Source organism: Notolabrus celidotus, chromosome 15 (genome assembly GCF_009762535.1).
Source record: "Notolabrus celidotus isolate fNotCel1 chromosome 15, fNotCel1.pri, whole genome shotgun sequence".
Lineage (NCBI taxonomy): Eukaryota > Metazoa > Chordata > Actinopteri > Labriformes > Labridae > Notolabrus > Notolabrus celidotus.
The window spans coordinates 28,893,249-28,912,630 of record NC_048286.1 but is presented as its reverse complement, the minus strand read 5'-3'; the positions used below and the strand labels follow the sequence as shown (position 1 = coordinate 28,912,630).

At 41.5% G+C, this 19,382-nt stretch overlaps 1 protein-coding gene across 1 annotated transcript in view; it reads left to right on the top strand.

Annotated features, from left to right (window-relative positions):
• Window positions 1–19,382, top strand: part of LOC117826689 (E3 ubiquitin-protein ligase Rnf220-like) — a 308,612-nt gene that overhangs the window by 116,450 nt on the left and 172,780 nt on the right. Inside the window, exons 5-8 of the mRNA XM_034702943.1 lie at window positions 4,582–4,711; window positions 13,466–13,673; window positions 16,244–16,314; window positions 18,086–18,277. The gene's annotated coding sequence lies outside the window, so the exon portion shown is untranslated. The remainder of the gene's footprint in view (window positions 1–4,581; window positions 4,712–13,465; window positions 13,674–16,243; window positions 16,315–18,085; window positions 18,278–19,382) is intronic.

The following is a 19,382-nucleotide window of genomic DNA, read 5'->3' as shown; positions in this document are numbered from 1 at the left end:
AGTCACTGAGGTGACTAACTGAGATCCTCTCTGTCAACATTTACAATTCTTCAACTACAAGGTAGGGAGGTACTGGGTACTCCATTTCCCATGGGGCACTGGGATTTATGTTTTTAAAGGGTCTGGTTGACCCCCGTGACCTTTGAAGATGAGGATCTTTTAAGGCCTTAGATGCTGGTAGTGTTTGGGGTACAGCCCATATGTGAGGCACTTACTGGAACTACCCCAGAGGGCCATGGCTCCACTGGTTTCTGCTTATGCCAGTGCTACAAATGGTTTAAATGGACAGATTGATTGCCAACGTATCTCTACTGCTAGTAGCATTTATGTAAGTCACTTACCAACATGCTTTTTTATCATTAATGTGGTAAAAATCATTGATAAATCTATTTGGTGGACTCTGGTTGTTTTACAGATATTTGTAGTAATGGCACAGTAAGTGTTGAAAAGTGAAGAAGAAAACATGGTCTCATTATCAACCCTATATTCAGTCATATATTCAGCCTAAAAAATGGATTACTGACTTGGAAATTTGCAAGTTCCCTCAAGGCTGGTTTATACTTCTGTGTCGCTCATACACAATATGGGCTGATGCGGACATGAGCACCACATACTTAAGCGTTGATGTGTCCGTGTCGTGCAGCAATTCTCCACCAAAACAACTTCCAGACTGAGAATGTTAGACCTTCCGATGAGCACATGAACGCAGCATAACTCATTCCTCATTAAAATGATGCTGTACATTAACACTACTCATCTTTCCCCTTCTCTGACATCCCCTCCACTTTACAATGGAATCCTTTTTTAGCTTTAAAACAAGGTAATAGCAGATTTCTTCTCCTGTGGATAATGAGGGAAACTTCTGCTGCTGTTCAATGTTTTTGTCATCTATTAGCTCAACACACTTACAGTGATGGCAGCACATCCAAAAACTGCCTTTCTCCTGCCTCAGAGCCAGGGACACTTCACTGACCTGCAGAGCTCAATTTGTTCCGAAGGCTAAAGGGAGAAGACTTAAGGGGAGAATATGAGGATGTCAAGAACACAATAATAACTTATTATTACGTGTCTGAAAGTCTGCCTTTTAGAAATATTTATCATTATTAAAGGGGTAGTTTGTGTTTTTTTAAAGTGGGGTTGAGTTGCTTATCAAGAATAGGTCCACTACATACAGAAGCGCAACTCCCATTGGGGAATGCAGGCCAGAGTTCCTACAAGGAAGCTATGATATGTACTGCCTCAGACAGAAACACTTATTTAGTCAGTAAAAAAAATGACTACAAGTACAAAAAAAACAAAGAAAATCAGTGAATTTAAATCTGCTGGCCTGACTTCGGCCTCCTCTGTGAACTCCCTTGTTGCCTTGTGCAGCCTAGCTCCCCGACACCCCAAGTCTTTGAGTTGCCGTGCTGTTGAAGCTCCCACAAAGCCTCTAGCCCCCACCTCCACTGGGTAGAGCTTTACGCTCCATCCTCCTTCCCTGCACTCTGCCACCAAATCAGCATGCTTTGCCCTCTTTCTCTTGTGGGCAGCCTCCAACCCCTCCTCCCATGGCACTGTGATCTCCACAAGGAGGGCAGATTTTCCTGCCGAGGACCATAGGACCAGGTCTGGCCGAAGGGTGGTGCTGCAGATTTCTGCTGGAAAGTGGAGTTGTCTGCCCAGGTCCACCTCAATCCTCCACTCCAACCCTGGTGCTAGAAGCTTGGGTATCAGTGTCCTGTTGGTAGCAGTTGCAGGCTCCCCCTGCCTAGGAAAGTCATCCTCTGGTGGCCCCTAGGTGGTAGAGATTTACTGAAACGTGGAGTTCCAATCCACGAGTAACATCAAGAAAATGGTGACTTGTTTTATGAGGAGAAAGGAGAGTAGAAAATAAGAGAACATATTGGTGACAATGGCTGAAGGCTTCATTGATACGCTAAGAATTTCATCATATTAACGTCACACTTTAGCTGTTTTTTAAAAAGCTAATAATACATAACAGAGTTTGTTGAACATGCTGTGTTTAGCAGAGAAAGAATCTATCAAAACAGGGATCAAATTTACCTTGAGTTTGTTTCAATGTCACATTCAAAGATACATCTGCATCATTAAACAGACGTCTGGAAACCTAACTCCACTACGAGAGAAGACAAAGAGAAAAAAACAGAGCAGCAAGGACAAACGTTTTAAAACAGCAGGAGAGCCATCAATCTTTTCCCAGATCAATTTCCTAAAGGCCGAGAGATCACCCAGAAAGCCAGAATGGGGTTAATCTGTGGAAATTATTTTGTTATTAATAATAATTTCTCAAATATCTAACGGCCGAGAAAGACGGACTGTAACACTAATCAAAGCTGATGGGAGAGTCTGTCTTTGCACAACGGGAAATTTCCTCCCCTTGATTGCTTTAAGTGGTGTATGGATTTAGTTCCTACGTATTCACTTCTAGTAAAGATTAAATATATTAATCTTAATGTATTTCAATTAACAGAGGAGGATTCTTTTCTTTCTAGCTCAACATTTTCACCTCCAAATGATTGTGAAAGTACTGTAGTTTTCCTCATAAACAGTCATTCAGTGCTGTTTATGTTGCTATTCTTTTAAAACTGCAATTTCCCTGATGAAGTAAATGTACGATTCAGTTTAATTGCTTTGTTGCTCATAAAAAGTCACAATATTATGTTGTTAATAGATTCAATGGTCTAACTGCGTGTGTGTGTGTGTGTGTGTGTGTGTGTGTGTGTGTGTGTGTGTGTGTGTTTGTGTGTGTGAGATCTTGGAGTTAAAGACAGCATAATGAAGTAGCAAAAAGCTGCCTTCATCCTCAGACCCCTTAAACAAGCAATTACAGCTAATTTGTCCTTTTAAAAAGACATGGGGAAGCCATTTGTCCCATAACACACACTCACACACACACAGGGAGAGAATATTCATGTCTCTGCCTCCCCCCTCCACAAACACTTAGGAGCTAATTATTGTTATTAGCATCATGGTTGAAATCCCTCCACAAGGACATGTCAGCACACTTCAACATCTGCACACTTCTTCTCTACTGTCTAAGAAACGAGAGAGACGGGCAGAGAGGAGGGAGAAGTGACACTTAAAAATGTCCCCAGATCACCTTGAAGAGGCCTCATCAAAATGTCCCACACTGCCAAGTCATTTTGTTTCAAACACAATGACAGCGTTTCACTATAGCTGTAATTGCCTCTCAAAATATTGGCCTAATATATACATGAATATTGATTTAGCCATAAGCAGCACCATTTTCATTACAGGTAATGCTGCTCTGATTTTATTATTATTTCAATCACAAGGCCTTTATGGACAAACATGTTTACTACAATGACAATATGTAAACTATAAAACATGGGTGAGACTATGGCTTGATACGTATGAATGCTATAAACATGGGTGAAGATCAATAAAATATGGATTAACTTACATACAGTGCATGCCAATGGGCTCAATGAGGTGTAATCTACAACATGGTTGCTGCATGGATGTATAAGGAAGGGATGATATAAAGCAATTGGGTTATTCTAGCCAAATGAAAACCTGCTTTCTATACATTAACATCTTATAACAAGGCTGTTTACTTTAGAAATCAATACATTTAAACAAATACTAACTCTAAAATCATTTTACTGAATTAGAAATGGTTTTATATCTTCTGGTTTAAAGTTGATTTTAGATTATTTCTGCTATTGTTGCATTAAACCAAACATTTACAATGGTTGTGTATGAATCAGTGACCGAAATGATTGATGTTTTCTGCCTCGCCTCTGTCAGAGCCTATCACGTCCTTTTCCATCCACCATCTTTAAACGCTCTTGTACTGTCTCCACTTCAGTCTTGGCTTCATGTGTCACCTTCAAATTTGTAGATTCCTGTTGAAGCTTACAGCTCCTTTTGTCTCTTATTTCTTTTTCATTGCTGTTTTTGTTACCTCACCTCGTTACATAAACAGACTGGCCTGGATCCACTGGACGTCTTTCTATGGATCGATGCGATTGTAGTTAGTCATCCAGTTTTTGAGATCTGAGTCACATAGCAATGGTCTGTTATTGAGAATCATGCTGTGTTAGATACTTGATCCTGATTGGTCAAAACTTCATAGCAATGGTAAGTAATCTTAATCAGCAGAAGCAATGCTTGGAACCTGATAACACACGTGATATCAAATCAATCCACATATTACCTCTGCCTGTTGACACTGTGGCAAAAATGTTAGTGTCCGTTTGCATTTTAAATCAGTGCGCTGAACGACACAGAGGATATTTTAAAATACTGGATCCTGTCCTGCAATCCAGTCAACAGCAGCAGAGTCGATGAGAGAAACTTTAAGTTGATGATCTCCACAAGGGAACTGACATCATAAACAGTAGTGATAATAGCAACAATGTTAAAGGTTGACGTTTGCCTCATTTGTGTTTAAAGCTGGGTCAACTGCAAAGCTCTGAGAAGGAGAGCTGAATTAGTACAGATACGAGACCTTTGGACGCAGATCAGAATCAAGTATTTAACACAGCCATGTAATAATTCAGAATGAATCAACTGTCTCATTTTCAAATTAGCCTTGGTTTCTTTTATGTCCAGGTTGGAGCCATTGCAATGGGAGGCAGAGAATAACACCCCAGACATCTATCAACTCTGCCAAGTCCTTGAGGTCTTTGTCAGCAGGTGCCATGCCTCCTTCCAGTCAGATTCACCTATAATACTTCTACAGGTAAGCTCTTCATGAGGCATCCTGATCAAATACCAAAACTAAGTGAACTGGCTCCTTTCAGCACAAGGAGGTGTAATGTGATGTAACATAACTTTAATCAGATCCTTCTTCATGGGCTGGTTGCACCAGTCAGGAGTAAATCTGATCAAAAGACTTGACTGGATGTCAGCACCTTTTCACAGAAGACAATGGTTGGGCAAAGTTCTCCCAGCTGAGCCCATATCAAAGGTAGTAACAGAAGTGAAACATCACTGACAATGAGCCAGCAAGATGTTACAGGGATGTGTGTCTGAGTGTGTGAAGCTCCTGCTGTTAGTTTACACAGTGGGCCTCTTGTGCTTCCACCATGTCATAATGCAATGTAAAATCATGTTTTAGCATGTTTTAGGCAGAGCTGATACACCAAGAAAAAACATCTGCTCACCACCTCTTTCTTTCTCTCAGCTCTCACTTTGGTCATTTTTAAATACGCCATAGCTTTACTGACAATTTGTCTGGACATCACATCCAATAATTAAAATGTGCCAGTTTCACGTGAGCTAGGAAACAAGATAAACACCAAACAATAGGACATCTGTAATGAGTGTAAGCACACTGCCACACGGTTGTGTTTATATCAGTATTAACATTGACTTGGTTTTATCTATAAACTTGAAGAGACACACATACTGAGCTCACCATGGTCACTTGTTATACTCTGTTATTCTCTAACACAAAGGAGAGGTTTAACCACTTGACTGGTGCTCTTTTCAGTGTCTGCAACACAGACTTACTGCTGCGGAACACACACACACACACACATACACATACACACACACACACACAAAATTAACTGTCTTTCTCTCGTCTCTAATGCATCTGTCATATCGGGGGTAAGCCCTCTTGATCTCTCTCTCCCTCGCTCTCTGACAGCTGGCTTGCTGCTCACTGGTCCTAAATGAATTGATATTTCTTCTGGCCACTTGAATTCATCACTTGACTTCTCTGTGTAATCTTCAGTCCTTAGTGACTGCGCTGTCTGCTGTGTGCATGTGCTTAGAGACCTTGGGTAACACAGTTCTGTGTTTTGGTTGAAAACACATGGCTGATAAACTCGCCGACTGTCAGGACGCCAAGTCAGGCAAACAGCCTCTAGAAGGCGTCCATGATGAACCTGTCAAAGGTGATCTCATTTTTCCTTCAAACACAACAATGAAAGTAATCGCCCTGTACAAGTGTGACTAACACAGTGGAAGAGAAATCAAAATGTACTGGCTGTTCAGAGTGTTGCTGTCTGCAGACTCCTGCAGTGTGCAGGACAAGAGTTATTCTTTACTAGAATAACAACGTGCATCACTTAAGGTGCAATGCCTGTATTCTGAATCCTGTCAGACAGGTCAGGTTTTTTCAATATATGAAACTCCACACCCACCCTTGCATATCTGATGCAATGGCAGCTCTCTACAATGTAATGGTAGTTGAGTGCTGAAATGCACCAACAGCTTCCACAAAAACATTCAAATAAGTAGGAAGGTCTATAATCTAGAGCAGGGGTTCCGAAACTTTTCAGCCCGGGACCCCCAAAATATAGGTGCCAAAGACCTGGACCCCCACTGTCCCTCAAAGTGATTTATTGTGGCTTAATTTAGCTGGTCTGCAGAAAATTAGTCTACCTATATGAGCATGCGGCTGTGTTTCCTGTGCCGTTATGAATTAACCTGCTGTTACTGATGCTTTTGATAATTAACTGTTCACTAACCCTAAACTTGGGAGTCATCTGGCAACAAAGAGAGGCAGAAATCTCATTATATTTTCTATTTTCAAGGTTTTCTTTCAAGTTTTGCTACTATTTTGTTGATATTTTTTACTATAATGAGTTTTAGGGCGGCAGTAGCTCAGCCCATAGGGACCTGGCTTGGGAACCGAGGGGTCGCTGGTTCGAGTCCCAGTTTGGCAAGTGGACTGGTGGCTGGAGAGGTGCTGGTTCACTTACCTGGGCACTGCCGAGGTGCTCTTGAGCAAGGCACTGAACCCCCAACTGCTCAGGGTGTGCTGGTTGATGGCAGTATCCTCACTCTGACATCTCTCCCCAAGCATGTTCACTGCATGTGTGTGCATGATTGTATGTATATAACAAAAAAACTATATGTGTAGCATGTCCAAAAATAGCACGAGTGAAAAAATTTAATTAATAAAGTACCTTTCTTTCTTCTTTAAAATGTACTATTTTTAGCTAACTTTTGTCATTCAACTTTTTTTATTGCATTTCTTTTTGTACTTTGTTTACCACAAGTGAACAAATTACATATAAGTAATACAAAACCAACAAAGAGAAGAAGAAAAAAATACATACAAAAAATAATAACAAAGAAATAATTATAATAATAATAATAATAAAAATAAATAGTACAAACAAAAAGGAAGATACACATAAGAAAACAAGGTAAATACACAGAAATAAATAATAATAAACGTTTTAGATAACTTTAAAAAAAAAAGACATTCTGGCAGACATCTCACGACCCCCCCTTTGTGTCTCGCGACATTGTGAATAGAATCTGCTCGTGCATGGTGTGCTGTGTTTGTCATATCTTTGCTCTCCTCACACTAAAGGAACTGTTAAACATGTTTATATAGTTTCTCGTCATGTGTTCGGTCTATCACATTTTCAAAATCTGTTTCATAAGACATGTGGTGGGCCAGCCTTCAAGCAAGCTAGGCAGTGTTAGCGCAAGCCATGCTCTCTGTACACACTCAGTGATGTCAGATTAAAACTGCATTTGCATATTATTTCATAAGTCACACACAGTGTTGTCTTGAAGGTGTATCTGTTGTATTTGGTCCACAAACTAAACAGATGTTTAGAAACATGCTTCTACTCAGGAAAATGATTTGATTTCTCAGTTGTTATAAAAAAAACAGATCAATATCAAATTATAGTTTATGCAAATCATGTGAACAGATAATCTGCATTAAGAGTAAGATATGATTTTCTGTGTCCGTGTTTTTGTCAGTCTCTCAGTCCTTCTGTGTGTTCAGGATCTAAAGATTGGCCAGATTAACCATTAATGTTAATCAGTACAAAATGTTAATTTTCATTGAGATATTTGAAAAATCATGGACCCAATCCCCCATCTGCTTTTCTTCTCCTGCTTTGCTTCAGTCTTTATACACCAGTCCCCTTTTTTGTGAGAGTCTGAGTCCAATCACTCCATATCTCTATGAAAAGCACTCTTGAGGAATATGGCACAATAATATTCAGCATAAAATCAATGGCTTGTTTAATTTAAACAGGGAGGAAGTGGGAAGGCTGGGTAATTGCAGAGAAAGACCCACAAATCAGCCGTCCTTGTTATCCCATTTGACGGACCATTAAACGTCTGCAGGAATAAACATTATTTTTAGCTTAACTACCTGCTTCTGCGTCTGCCGCCTATATGGAGTAGATGGGCGGACCAGTCCAACAAGAAATACAAGAGGTGAAAAATAAAAAAACTCTGGGCTGTTTGTTTGTTCAGTCATTTGTATTTTAAAATGTTTTTTCAGACTTAAATGACAGCCTGACACTGAAGCTTTTATAGAAAATGATTCAGCTGAAAATAGTCATTATTTCAAAAAGTTAAGATCCAAACAGTCAGTAAATATTTATGTTTAAAGTCAAACTGTCAGTTTTGAAGAAGGAATGGAAACAAGAAACATCGTAAGCAATAAAATGCCCCTTTACTAAATCCAAATACTCTGGAGTTCTATCTCTGCAGACATTTAGTCTGGTATCAACACACACAGAGTTGATCTGTCGTCTATTATTTCTAAAGTACGTTAAGGATATATGTTCCTTTTTTTTGTCTCACGTCTGTGATTACCCCAAAGTGTCTCACCTGTGTCTGCACCCCTAAAGTGTAAACAGTCTCAGTGTCCCCTCCTTTCTGTGCCAGTTCATCTTGTACCTCTGTGTCAGCGCTCCAGCATTCTTCTTCATGTTTGGTTTTTGGTGTTTGACCAGTTTCAGGTATTTTGACTCTGCTTTTAGCCTCATGTTTTCTGATACCTCTGCCTGCACTGATTGGATCCCCTGTATATGGACTTATTCTCTGCTTAAACAGACTTTGAACTCTGATCTCACCTGGAGTCTTGTGCTTTGGTCCTGTTTGGTTCAGTGTTGTATACAGTTGTGCCGCCCACTGCGCCATTGAAAAGTGTTGCAGCTGGCCTGATCTGCGTCGCTACGTATCCAGCATGCTTTGCTCAGTGATGCAGCTGCATGCTTCATGGAGCACCATCTTCTGGGTAAAATACCAGTACAGAATTAAACACCTCTGAGTGCATTCTATACTAGTATTTGGGTCATACCAGTATGTAGGATGCAGCTTCCTTTTAGATGGAAAAAAATGTGTCTGAAGCACAGTTTCTTATTTTGAATATGAGAGGATAATCAGACAACCCAGAACCGCTTCAAAGCTGTGCTACACGTCAAAACCTAAAATTCACATTGTTGTTCTGAAAGCAGTTGTTCCCAGTGTGCTGCGGTTAGTACCTGGTAAGTGACTTTCAGCACTGTTGTATGTTGAAGCCAAAGCTAAAAACAATCTGTCTTCTATGACAATCACAAGAGTTCCTTCATTACTAAAAGAAAACCAGCAACTCTTGTCTGAAAGCCAGTGAGATAGTTGCACTAGGAATGCAGTAAGATGATACTGATAGTCCAACAGTGGGAGATTAAACCTGTTGATCAAAGTATTTAAAAAACAATTGACCAAACCATCTGTTATGTTGAGTCTTTTTATATATATATTTTTGGGGGGGCTTTTACACCTTTATTTAGAGAGAAGAGGACAGTGGATGGAGTAGGAAAACTGGGAGAGAGTGGGAAAGGGACCACAGGCTAGACCGAACCTAGGCCGTCCGCCACACAGGCGCGCAATTCAACCATTAAGCCAAGTCTGCGCCCTGCTATGTTGAGTCTTTGAGGACATAGTTTATAGTGGGTAACCTTGGACACTAAAAAAAAAATGTGTTGCTTGTTTGTGTTTCATGTCATCACTTAAATGTACAATTGCTGCTCCTTTGGCTCACATCAGCTGTGGAAAGTCATTTTTTGGCTCTGACAAACATGCTTTTTTTTTAGCCAGAGCCAAGAAACAGATATACATTTAAACAAATGGATGGATTTAAAAAGGAAAGAATACTTATTGCAGCAGCAGCATGGACAGTTTCAGAGAGCAGCAATATGGAGATTACTTGGACTATGAAATAGGATGGTTTTACTGGTTAGATGATGATAGAAGGAGGCCACTTCACCATCTTCACCTGACTGACTGAGGAAATTACTCTCTCTTTCTGTCACTGTAACCCCCCCATACACACACACATACACACACGCACATGCACACGCGCACGCACATGCACACGCACACGCACACACATTTATCTCTGTTTCAGAGAACAAAGCAGATGTATGTTAGATACTTGTGTAACCCCCCCGGCTGCTCTCTTATTTTCACAGATAAGATGTTTTTTTGTATATGTTGCCCTTGATAAATGTTCCCTGGGGGAGTTGTCAGAAATTAACTTTATCTGGTCTTTAATTACGCTGTATGTGCTCTGATGCATCTCTCACGCCCCCCACCCAAACCCCCCCAACAACCCCCCCCCCAACACTGTCATTTTCATAGCTATTTTAAGGCGATGTGTGATTATCTGTGACATTGCTTGACATGTGCCTGAAGACTGTCTCTCTCCCTGTGTCTCCTGCTCTCTTTCTTTCTGTCTCTCTCTAATCAAAAAGCCAAACCATGCAGACAGCTCAGAGCAAATAACAAGTCACTCCCTGCAGATGTTTGAAGATGACGGAGCGACCACAGCGGAAACACACTCTGATCGTTCCCGCTGTTGAAGCCAACACAATATTCCAACCCTTATTTTGGCGCTGGTGTTGTTCCCAGATTTTTTGATATTGTTTTTTTTTTGTCATTGGCTGGGGTACAGATTTGTTATTTAAAACAATGGATGCAGAGTTCAGAATGCTTAGAATTGCAAAAAGGAAAATCCCCCAATTTCAGTCCTATATGTTGATCCTATTGACACCTCACTGTGTCATGGAAAATTACTTTTTAGACTTAATGCTTTATGTTATAACAATAACCAGAATACTTGAAACTCCAGTCGTGTTTTTTTCCCTCCTTAATTAATTGAGTAGTTTTTGTAATTGAGCCTGATCTGCAATTATCATCTATAACCCAGCGACCTATCTGGGCCCGTTTAAGATGAACTGAGGAAGGGGAGATTTTCTGGTGGTCTGATGATTCAAAATTTGACATTCTTTTGGAAATCATGGACGCCGTGTCCTCCAATCTAAAGCAGAGGGAGGGACCACCTGGGTTGTTATCAGCGTACAGTTCAGAAGCCAGCACCCATGATGGCATGGGCATCTTACACATCAAGGAAGGCTCCCATTAATGCTGAACAATATGTACATATTTTAGAGCAACATATGTGCCATCCAGATAATGCCTTTCTCAGGGAAGACCTTGTGTTTCTCAGAAAGATGATGCCAAACTATTCTATACGTGTTAGCAGCATGGCTCTGTAGTAGAAGAATCCGGCTGCTAAACCTGCCTGCCTGACTTGTCACCTATCGAATACATTTGGTGCATTTTGAAAAAAAACACATGATAAGGAGGAAACTCTGAACTGTTGAGAGGCTGAAATCCTTTATCAACCAAGAATGAGACAACTTTTCCACTTTCAAAACTCCAGAAACTGGAGGACCATTAAAGTCCAGCTCTGATATCGACTGTAGGAGAGTCTCCTTGGCAGAGCCTGAAGTAAACACTCAAGGAACTGCAGTTCTTTGCACTTCCATATTTGCTTCTTTTTTTCAGCACCACAGTTTGTGCTAACCATGTTTTGCATATATTAGCCCATGTACAACCATGTGGATATGAGGACTTGTTCAATAGGAAAGGTACTTATCTAGGATTGCTGGTTGATGATTTTAACATTCTTTCTTCTTCTCTCAACATCATTTCAGAGTTGTCGGTTTATATCTGCAACAATATGTTTGTATGTATCTTGTATAGAGCTAATGTAGATATCCACCAGGTCTGAGGATGTTTTAAAGTCAGGGAGAGTCAGGTCTGGAAGTGACGAGTGGCACAGAATCAACATTTACACTACAGCAGCTTTAGACGGCATGCAGTGAAACATAGATGAAATTACCCATCCACTTCCCCTCACAACGCTGCCCATGTATCACAGCCAGAACAAATACCACATAATTACATAATTAATCAGATCATGCATGTTTCCTCTCCATTCCTTCATTTTTTTCGCCTTCTTCTTTTGTACAAGAGTCAAATGCATGTAATCACTTGTTCTGTAATGTAATCTGATCAGGGCCATGTAATTCTTCATTTTCCAACAGCTCCCTGGAGCAACGGATCTGAGAGGAGATGAATGTGACCGAGTCTCTGTCGCTCCTCTCTCTGTCTCTCTGCTTTCCTTTCTCTAAACGTGCCTCTTTCTCTGTGGTTAACCGCCTGGCCGTGTAGCCGCTGGCAGCTGCGTCTCCCTCTACAAGACAAGATCTCTCCATATACCCATCCATCCATGCTCCTCTTTCCTTTCCTCCTTCTTATCCCTACTTTCTTCATCTCCTACAGTAAGCTAATCCCCTTTTCCTTTCCTCCTTTTATCCCTCTCTTTTCCTCTTTCTCCTCCTCCTCCTCCCTACAGTGGGGACACCAACCATCAGGTCCCATCTATCTGTGTGTACGTCAGCAATTAGAGCATCGTGGCAGCCAAATGCCAGCCATGTCCCCAAGCTACACACATACACACACCCACATACACACACACACTCAGAGGCTATGCCCTGACAAAACAGCTAGGGAACAAATCACACCATAATTTATAATCTCGCTGCGCTAAAATCTCATTATATTACAGACATATGGATTTGGCGGCATTCACGGCTGGGGAGCCGGCGCTATAAATTCCACCAATCGTAAATTATTAAAGGAAAGATAGAAATGACCGTCGCCTGTCCAGATTAGCTGTAAATCACACTCAAACATGGTTTGTTTAAGGAATTAAGTCCCACGTGGTGTAAAGGACCTAACAGGGTATTACTTGAGTTGCGGGGGGGTACGGAGGGTCAAGTTTGAGCTGCCTTAAAATATCAAGGGATCATGGGTTCAAGCCATTAAACAGACGGAGACTTCCTCTTAGTTCAGCCATCTTTATGTGAACCTGGAAATGTCTTCACAACAGCAACTCTTTTTCCAACTAGTTGCTGTTTTACAGTTTTAGGAGAATGCCTGAAAGCCAAGCAAACAAGAGACATAAACAAAAGCAAACACGGCTCTAACAACCTCTCCTCTCCGCGCGCCTCCATTCAGCCCTCCTCCTTCAGAGTTTTGAAAAGTAAGATTACATCTTAGGACAAACCAGGCCAAGCAGAGGTGAAGCCAGCAGTGAGAGGGCAGCCCCGGCCCCTCTGCTGTCGGCTCCGCTTTTCATTATCACTCTGTCATTTCACAGGAGATGTCAGGGGTTTCATAACACAAGGACATGACTCAGTGCAGAGGGATGCTAAGAAATCTGCTGGAAAGCAGAACAAGTCCTGATGTTAACCCGTGTCTGCACGCAATGCTGTACTCTTATCGCATGCCTCTTGGGGGGAGTTTTGGGTGCAGGAGAAGATTGCTTTTTGTCCATGCTTTACATTTAGAAATGTACAGGTACTTAAAAAATAATAATTTGATTCTCTTCCAGGGCCATGATCAGACAGACAGACGAAAGCGCTGTGACATTTGGTATCCCCTATTTGAATGTGACCTGTATATTGCCTCAGTGGGGATGCTGATGCAGATCACTGCTGCAAAAAGCAAAGGGTCATCCGGCGAAAACGTTGAGCTCAGCCCACCTTCTGCTGAAACAAATGCTCATCTGGCCTGCTCCATCATGGGAGACGAAAATGTTTGTAAGTACACATTTCCAATATGAACTCCAGATCTCTACTGCTAACCTCTCAAACATCACAATGTGTGTTCAAGTTATCACAGCAATGATGACTTTCTATTTCTTCCAAATTCTTCAGTCATAGATTCATCTTTCTAATCAGACTCAATGGATTTTATTGTTTCATCAGTACCTTAGGCAACATGTATCAACAAACCCAGCTGTGACTTACAATTCATTCCCTCTGAAAGCAAAGCATTGTTTTGATTTAAGTCATACAAGTTAAAGCTGAGTGTCTTTCCACAAACAAAGTTATTCTTACCCTTATCATGTACACCTTTTTATTCACTATTTTAAATTCTTGTTTGAATTGTGCATGACTGCACAAAGAGATATACATATGACACTTTCCCAGTCTGATGGTTCACACAAATGACAACATTAGCTGTATTCACATGTGCACAAAACCTATAAAATCTTCCTTGGAATTAAAATTACTTGGGGTGAGCTGCATTTGTGAAAATTTTCACCTCATCTTTACCTTGACTTTTTCCTTCCTGCCTCTTAACACAGTTTCGGTGTGAAGTCGAGGTGAGGCGATGTGAGAGAGCAGCAGGAAATATTGAGGGAAAATCAAAAGCCAGCAGCGTGATGATGACATTTATATCATACAACAGTGCAAACCCCAAAGAGCGACATGTAACAGGATGAAATACAAAACACCCAAAGTTAATTAAAGAAGGAGAATCATTTTCAAGATTAGAACAAACAAAATGTCAATTCATTCGTCCGTTTGCACGTAACATTAAATACAAATACTGTCCTCACAGTGTAGGACTCTGTAGCTTTGTCTCACGTTGCATAGTAAACAGACTGTGGCTTTTACAGCATGCTTTAGATGTCATGTCCCCAAAGACCCCCTGCCTGACAACCCTCTCCTCTAACATGGAAGACTTTTTGTGAGGGAAATGTGTGGAAACTTTTTTGGGGGCAGAGCTCCCAGAGACCTTCAGAAAGGTTCAGGAGTACTGTCATATCATCAAGGCTGTTAACTCATTTAGTCGGTATTGATAGCTGAGACAAGATAAGCAATCAAGAAAGTCGAGTTTGAGAAGTAGATCCTTTTTTTAACCTCCAAAAGAAACCGATTAACACAATTATTATAAGAAAAGAGATATCCTTTTAAAATGTGCTTAACTATAAAATGACATTATTGTAGGAGCACTTTAGCTCAGCGGTTAAAGCACATGTCTCATATACAGAGGCTAAAGTCTCAGTCAGAAGTCACTGGTCTGACTCCCGGCTTCAACCCTTTGCTGCCTGCCTCCCCAATCTCTATTCCCCACATGTCCTGTCGCTTTTCAGCTGTCCCATCTAATAAGGCAACATGGCCGAACTAATAACTTTAAAAAGAAAGAAGCACTATGGAAAAGAAGATCTGAAGTATTAACACACAAATTATTAAACAGAAAAGTAACATGACAGTCTTTTTATAAAAACACATTTTCAGAAGTGTTTAAAAGAAGTCAGAGTTCCTCAACAGGTTATTCCACAGCCTTGAAAAGAAACCTTCAGTTTCCTCTTAGAGTGTGAGGTGAGAACAGCATTAAAGTTCTGAGAAAGTTTTCATGCTGCACCACAAACTTAATCCCTTTACCCACCATGTTTTATTGGTGGGGAAAGGAAAGACAGATATCTTCAAAACACATGATTAGATCACTTTTTTCAAATCTCAATGTATAAAAAAAAAGCCATCCCTGCCCCACTCAGCTTCAGGGACATTCCTGGTCACCCGCCCTCTTCTCATGTCCTCACTGGTCAGGTCTCAAAGCTCTAAAGTGGGGGAATCAGTGGTGCAGATGCCTGAGCAGTGAAACAGGTGCTATCAAAGTGCTTCCTAGTCAGGACACACAGAGGCAGCATTAAAAAACATCAGAGGGCCGGACTAAAGGCTGCCATTAGACTTTGAATGGAGAGGGATCTAATACATGGATGGTCCTCTTCCTCACTCAGCCCATTGACTCCAAACTGAGCCTATTAGCAAGACAACACAGCACTAATGGCACTGCTACTGCTGCTGCTGGCCCTCATGTGTGTGGAGACCACCCAGTGCACACACACATACATACAGGCCTCTTCACTTTTCCCACGCTATTGTTACCTTAAACATCAGTATATTAAAGCGTGAAACCAGATCAAACTGTGAGATCCATTACAAACTTACACATGTTAAATGATGAACTGTAGGTGAGAGACATCAGTAAGAGGAAGAAATCAGCATTTTTGAAACTTCAGATGTTTCTTTTTACATTAGGGTTATAAGCAGATGTTAACATTTTCATTGTTTTATTGCAGTAGCCCCCTTTATAGCCTAGTCTACATTAGATTCAGGATATAATGAGAGTCTGATAATACAGTATACTTTCCCCTCTAAGAGTCCTGTCAACTACAGGGAAACATGATTTTAACCTCACCTTTTGTCTGTGATTGACCTGAGGTTTCATTGGTAACAACACATTGTTTTATTTCCTTCTTTTTCATTATAAGAACTCATTTTAAGTGACTGTTTTCCCAACTCGTTTCCCTGTTTAGTGCCTGGAATCCCCCAAAACTACTTGAATCACCAGCAGTACAACTGGACTTCTCACAATCAGTGACTCAAAGTGAGTTACAACATAAGAAAAAAAGTTCCTCTGAAGCTGTTAGTGTTTTTGTTCAGTTCTACTTGTGACCAGCAGGGGGGTGTAGTGGAGAGGAAGACAGGAGCCCTCTCTTCTCCTCCTCCAGTCTGGCACACACACACACACACACACACTTTGTATTACGCCTCAGAAACACACACTTGCAGTCTTCATCTCAGGCTAATTCTCCAAATATTCCAGGTGTAATAGTTTGAGATAAAACTCCACTTTGTACTTCTGTTCTTACCATAAATTAGCTGCACCTTGTTATTGTTCAGTGCTGAATTATGCCAGTTTTAAGCAATAGTGCTCTAATGCTTGTAGTTAAAAGTGTAGAAACACAGAGATGTTATCAGAGCTTTGTTAGAGATAATAAAAATAGTGTAGGTCAATAGTTTATCCACTAGAGTCTTAATTTGCAGTCTTGGGATTGGAGTAAGGGGATGTGACAAAGAAGATAATTTCATTAAAGATGATCTCAGGTTTAAGGGAGACTATGGATAAAAATGTTGTCCAAAGGGTTTGCAAACACTGCGTTGTAAACTATAACATGATTAAAAGGCTGACTTGTATTTGAAGGAAGTGCTCATCTTTGAGAATATTTTGGTGACAGGACTTTGCCACAGCTTTCACTCCCTCTGTCTCACTAACCTCTGTCTGTAGTGCGCACTTTATAAGAGTGTCTGCCAGTCCACCTCTTTTTGTTAAGAGGTGGACTTCATTGGCTTTATGGTGAGCAGTCTCTCCAACGGGTGAAAGAGAAAGAGAGAGAGGGAGAGGGAGAGAGAGAGGGAGACAGAGAGAGTGAGTGAGGGTGAGGAGGGGGATAATTCATTCACTTTGCGCACAAAGCGCAGTGGAAATCACCCAGGGGAACGACACAGCAGACCGAGGGGGGAGGCAGGAGGATGAGGGGTTATGGGAAACAGTGTCCACACATAAACACAGACAAATATGCATTCATTTTTACTTTCAAGAACTACATTTAAACACAGATTATTGCCAACAGCAGTCTTCTTTGGGGGGAACTAAAGGGAATTAGATGAAATATCGATTTTAATATTGTCACTGTTGATTTGATCTTGCAGAGGGACAAACATTAACTGTCCGGTTCAGTCAAGAGAGGAAACTGAGTGATCCAGATTATTTAAAGGGGAGACAAATATAGCTGGGGAGCAGAGTTTGAGCAGAGTTAAGTCCAGAGAATCAAAAACTAACTTTAAAAAAAAATGAAGAAGAGAAACCTCAAATATAAGTGTATTTAACCGAGAAACAGACAGAGGTTGTGAGTCTGTGTGTCTGTCTGTCAGTCAGTCGATGAGCGACCCGAGCGCTGCGCGGCAGCACTGCACCTCGGAGCGCTCTGGACACCCCTCCCTCCCTCCACCCCCTCATCCTCCCCCACACTCCCCGCTCAGCCTCGCGCAGCCCAGCACCAGCCTTACACACGTCGCTGTAGAGCACTGTGAGACCCCCCTCACCCTGCCTCCCCCCCTCCCTCGTCCCCCTCACAGCACCACTGCCTGCCACCGTGTCTGCGATCTTGCGCTCCCTCTCACCGGCTCACTCCTCTCCTCTCCCTCTTCCTCTCACTGATCGTCCCTCTCGGTGTTTCAGCGGAGGGGCTGCACGCGCGGTTGCGCTATTGATACCCACTTTACTCTGTGTTTGTGGAAAGTCAGCCTCTCTCTCTCTCTCCCCCTCGCTCTCTCTCTCTTTCCTCCTCTCTGGCTGCGCTTTGCTAACCTAACAGGGAGGTGTTAACTACTTTTCTTCCACAAAGCGCCTCCCGTTATCTCCGCTGCCGCTGCGCAGGAGCCAGAGGGGCCAGTGCTGCTGAGATTCCCACTCCGCAGAAAAAGTTTTCCGTTTGTTGTGAGGATAAAAAAGAAGCCGGAAGAGCCGAGGAGTCGTCTGCAGAAGAAGCGGATTCTACCGTTGCGAGGTGAGTAAAAAACTGACTGTCTTTTTGTTGTTGTTGTTGGGGTTTGAAGCTCTTCAGTTTGTGCTTTCACGCCTTTTTTCCGCGCACTGTCGCGTCGCTCTGAGCTGGAAAGCGGACTTCGTATCGTTTCAATAAACTTTCTCTGCTCTGCTCGCTGTGCACGCGGCGTTTCCACGCGTCAAAAATAAATGTTATTACATGGGGAAAAAAAGTCACTGCACGGTTTGTCCCCGCTTGGACACAAAATTACGCATGTGCGCGTGAGTGCGTTCGTGTTTGTATATCTCTGGTATGCCTCCTCGTGAAGGTGTGTGTTTCTGTTCGCGCGCATGCACATGCGAGTTTCCCCCAAATAAAGTGTCTTCTTCAAAACACTTGTTTCAGGATAGTGCGCGTGTCAATGACATTACGCATGCATTACCATCCACATACACAAGTGTATTATCTATCAGTGTCCGTCACCACCTCACAACAATGCGACCAATGTTTGAACTTTTTACTGCTTCAGATATCGGCTTCTCTTTGCTTTGAGGGACGGCAAGTGTTGGCCTTTCTGAATAAAGGATTCAAACTTTATTTTTTCTCAAATTCCAAATAAGAATTTAACAATGTACCAACCCCAAAGAAACTGTCTGTTATTTCCACAGAGCCCCACAGATCTTTTCCATCATTTTCCCCCATACAGATCCTCAAAACGAACGTTAGTCAGCAGGCCCACAGTGGGTGTATTTATTTAAAAGCTACTCTCTGGTTTTTACAGACAGGAGTCCTGGAAGAAACAGAAAATCAAAAGAGAGAGTGGACTTGCTTTTGAGGAGTAACACACTGTAGGGATAAGAGTTTGTGGCTGCAACTGTTCAGTCATGTTGTAATGATGCGGATTTTAATGGATATTTAAAAAAGATTGAAATAGATGAAAGAGTCCTTGAAGAAAATGATAAAATATAGGACTTCTTATCTTTATAAACACATTTCCGTTTTTAATCTTTAGATTTAAATAAATCAAATTCCAATTAACAGTACAATAATAAAACAATTCTAAAACACTGGAGGAAAATAGAGCGGAAGAAATGTTTCACAGAAGAACCCCCACCCTGTGAGCGCG